Genomic DNA, 4,598 nt, shown 5'->3' on the forward strand with positions numbered 1-4,598 from the left:
ACTTGAGCCCCAGTGCCACTTCCGACTTTTTTCTTTTTGCTTATGTGGTGCTGAGGAATCGAACCCAGGGCCTCAGGCATGCAAGGCAAGCGCTCTACCACTGAGCCACTATCCCAGCCCCAAGAAAAAGAACTTTTAGGTCACAGGTCACAGTATCTTATCCATCCCAACAATTTTTATGAGATAAAATTTATAATAGTAATAAAATGAAAAGGAATTCCTAGATTTGCTGTTTTGCCATTTTGAATGGCAAAGAATAATATCATGTAACTGTTATAACTCTTAAAGAATGCAAGGGTAACTGATGGTCGCTATCATGTTCCCACAAAACCAGTGGATACTGAAGGAATAGTAGACCAGCCGAAATCCTAAGTACCAGACATGGAGCATGAAAGAGAAAGAGAGGAAATGGGAGAGATTGAAAGAGAGAGAAATATCATAATACAGGAAGTGCATAACAGATAAACAAGAGCTGTATGAGAATATTCATATTGCTATCTTTAAACTCTACATGTACATTTGAAGGCATTTGATGTATGATAACCCATCAACATGAAATATAAAGTTATTTTGATAAAAATAAAAATAACTCAGAAGAAATTATAAATGCAAAAACAATTTTCACAGAAGCAAACTCTCAGAGATATTTCATGACTTTGAAAAGGATAAAGTGGCTGAAGTTAGTATAAATTTAGAAGTGCAATTCACAAAAATATAAAAATATATTTATATATTTCCTTATATAACCCGAAGCAGAAAGCAAATGTTGTTTAGATGGTTTTTTTAAAACACAGTCTCTCAGGTGCTGGGAAGGTGGCTCAGTGGTAGAGTGCTTGCCTTGCATGCATAAGGCCCAGGGTTTGATTCCTCAGCACCCATAAGCAAAAAAGATGGAAGTGGTGCAATGGTTCAAGTGGAAGCGCTAGCCTTGAGCTGAGTGACAGCACCCAGGCCCCAGAGTTCATGCCCCATCACCAACAAAATCAAAATACAAAACAAAACAAAACACAGTCTGTCACGTTTTGTGGCCTCAACTCTGTAATACCACTGCTTCAGCCTAGGGCTAAGATATTAGGTGTGAACATTTATCAACACTCCTGATTCAGACTCTATTTGATAATTTTTTAATACATATTGTGTTCTTAATTTTCCTCTTTGTAAATTAACATGCACCTATAAAAATTGGTTTGGCCATCCAAGTAACCTTCTCAAAGCACCTCCTAATGATGACTTACAAAAGGTTGTACAAGGGCTGGGAAGGTGGCTCAGTGGTAGAACGTTTGCCTTGAATGCCTGAGGCCCTGGGTTCGATTCCTCAGCACCACATAAGCAAAAAGAAAAAAGCCGAAGTGGCGCTGGGGCTCAAGTGGCAGAGCACTAGCCTTGAGCTGAAAAGTTGAGGGACAGGGCCCAGGCCCAGAGTTCAGGCCCCATGACTGGATGCCCCCCCAAAAAAAGTTGTACTATATGTCAACAAGTAAAGCAATGCTACAAATAAAGAAAACCAATAATTAAATATTAATTAATAAAATAAAAAACATCAGTGTTTTAACTATTTGAAATATGCTACATATTAGGTTTTACTATTTTCTCATATTCTTGTACATTTAACACTGACTAAGGTTGTGATGTTCAACAAGAGTTTTATAGAATATGAGCAGTCTTTAAAGTTACCCACTAAAATTACTATTTATGGCACATCTCATTATTTGTTTATGGCTTATATCATCATTTTTCCTCATTAACATATAAACTAAGGAAGCCCTAAAGTTTTAACAGAAACTGTGTAGTAAACAAAGTGTGAACTCTTTATTCTGCTTCTTTACACAAAAACTTTGTGACTTCTCATTAATAAAATTTCTCTAAATTCTGAAATGTACATACTTAGTAGGATATGTCTGCTATTATAAATCTTAAATACTTTATAGAAAAGTTTTATACCTGCCAAACAGTCCTAATTTTGGCATATATAAACAAATTCCCAAAATTAAATATATTTAAAACATTAAAACTTTTAACAAACCTTAACACTTGCTGCAGTGTTCATTATGACAGGTGCCTTGTACAGAATAGTTGAATTCCTCCTCCTATACATTTCTTGAATAACAAACATCTGGAATTATTTTGTTTTTGACATGACAATCTTGACTTTATTCTTAAATGTGTGCTTATGTAAGAAATGTATGGTTCTACAACTGCCCATGAAATAAGTTGGCTAAAGACTTAAAGAGAAAATTCTCTGAAGAAGAAAGAAAGATGGCCAATAGACACATGAAGAAATGCTCAGCCTCTCTAGCCATATAAGAAATGCAAATCAAAACAACATTAAGGTACCACCTCACCCCAGTTAGAATGGCAAAAATCAAGAACTCTAATATCTAATAACAACAGATGCTGGAGGGGATGTGGATAGAAGGGAACCTTACTTCATTGTTGGTGGGAGGGTAAACTTGTTCAACCACTTTGGAAAGCAGTATGGAGGTTCCTCAAAAGACTTCACATAGAGCTCCCCTATGACCCAGCAATCCCACTTTTGGGCATTTACCCAAATGTTTACAAACAAGACCACACTAAAGCTACCAGCACAACAATGTTTACTGCAGCATTATTTACCATAGCTAAGATATGGAACCAACCCAGATGCCCTTCAGTAGATGAATGGATCAAGAAAATGTGGTATATATACACAATGGAATTCTATGCCTCCATCAGAAAGAATGACATTGCCCCATTTGTTAGGAAATGGAAAGGCTTGGAAAAATTTATATTAAGTGAAGTAAGCCAAGCCTAAAGAAACATAGGTCCCATGGTTTCCCTTATTTGCAATATCTAGTATATGTATGAGTCAAGCAAAAAAGGTCAGATAATGTGATGTTAGGAAAATGAACCCTTAGATATGTATTTAAATGTTTTTTTTTTCTTTCATGCATTTGTTTCTAATGCATTTATAAGATTATTTCTTTGTTGCTTTGTATGTCCCTCCCCCACAGTATAACCCCTGCTTTCACTATATTTGATGTCAGGTATAATTTGTGGAGGAGATGGGGAAAAACAAGTCATTTAAGGATACAGGTGGACCCGTTGCAACAATGAGAAGTACAAGTTGTCATGTCGAAAACGAACTTTACAACTTTGGTGCGGGGGGAGAGGGGGAGGAGAGGATTGGGTGGGGGAGGCGGGGGGAGGAGGCTGGGAAGAGATGTGAAGAGTAAACAAAGGAGGAGGCTGCAATGCTTGATAAGAAATGTACTCATTATCTTGCCCATGTAATTGTAACCCCTCTGTACAGTATGTTCACAAAAAATAAAAATAAAAAAAGAAATATATGGTTGTAAAATTTTACGACAATTCCTTTGAACTTCCTTTTTTTGAATTGTGTAGTTTAAAAAAATCAATTGCACTTTAGATATAAAAAATATTCTGTGCTCAATTCAGCATCACATACACTCACATTGGAACGATACAGAGAAGATTAGCATGGCACCTGCACAAGGATGACATGCAAATTCGTGGAGCATTCCATATTTTTACAACAGATGCTAGAGGGGATGTGGCCACAAGGGAACCATACAGCATTGTTGGTGGGAATGTAAACGTGTTCAACCACTTTGGAAAGCATTATGGAGGTTCTTCAAAAGATTCCACATAAAGCTTCCCTTTGACCCAGCAATCCCACTTTTGGGGATTTACCTAAATGACCACAAACAAGACCATACTAAAACTACTATCACAACTATGTTTATTGCAGCATTATTTATGATACCTAAGTAATGGAACCAACTCAGATGTCCCTTCTAGATGAATGGATCAAGAAAATGTGGGATATATACACAATGGAATTCTATGCCTCCATCAGAAAGAATGACATTGCCCCATTTGTTAGGAAATGGAAAGACTCGTAAAAAATTATATTAAGTGAAGCAAGCCAGGTCCAAAGAAAATTGCCAGTGGGTTTACAAAGTTGTGTTTAATACCACTTTTATGCTGGCTTAATGCTTTGTAAACAGAAGTCATTAGAGAAATGCAATTCAAAATTACTATGATACTACTTCATAACTATTATAACCCTCATCAAAAAAATCAAAAGAACCAGGTGTGGTGGTAAAGGCTTGTAATTCGAAGCATTTAGGAGGTTGGAGTAAAAGGATTTGGGTCTGAGGTCATCTTGGGTCCTGCACACAGTAAAAACCTGCCCTTTAAAAAAAAACTCAAAAGGTAATAATGTTGGCTGGTGAGAGTGTGGAGAAAGGGAAACTTTCTACACTCTTGGTCAAAATACAGGTTAGTATTCTCCTTGTAGAAAGTAGTATGCAGTTTTCTAAAGAAATCCAAAGTTGAAATATCATCTGACCCACCAATCATTTGATTATTTCTCTCTGGGTAACTTGTAAATATATCTGTATTTCATTGTTATTCACATTATTCACAAAAGCCAAGATAATAATTGAAGTTAAGTGTTCAACTACAGACTAATAAACTGTGGTGCATGCACAAATATATTTTTATGTTTCATCCTTAAAACAAGACTTCTCCCATTATCCACAACCTATAATGACCTGAATGATGTATTCTAAATGAGGAAAAATGTTGTCTTCCGT

General features: G+C 36.3%; 1 non-coding gene across 1 annotated transcript; it reads left to right on the forward strand.

The window, feature by feature from the left end:
- The first annotated feature begins 3,422 nt into the window (after window positions 1-3,422).
- On the forward strand, window positions 3,423-3,529 carry LOC122127468. The gene has a single exon (XR_006151159.1). It is a non-coding gene; the product is annotated as a U6 spliceosomal RNA (small nuclear RNA).
- The last annotated feature ends 1,069 nt before the right edge of the window (window positions 3,530-4,598 follow it).

The sequence above is a fragment of the Dipodomys spectabilis genome, unplaced genomic scaffold, assembly GCF_019054845.1.
Source record: "Dipodomys spectabilis isolate Male_0828 unplaced genomic scaffold, ASM1905484v1 ptg000301l, whole genome shotgun sequence".
Lineage (NCBI taxonomy): Eukaryota > Metazoa > Chordata > Mammalia > Rodentia > Heteromyidae > Dipodomys > Dipodomys spectabilis.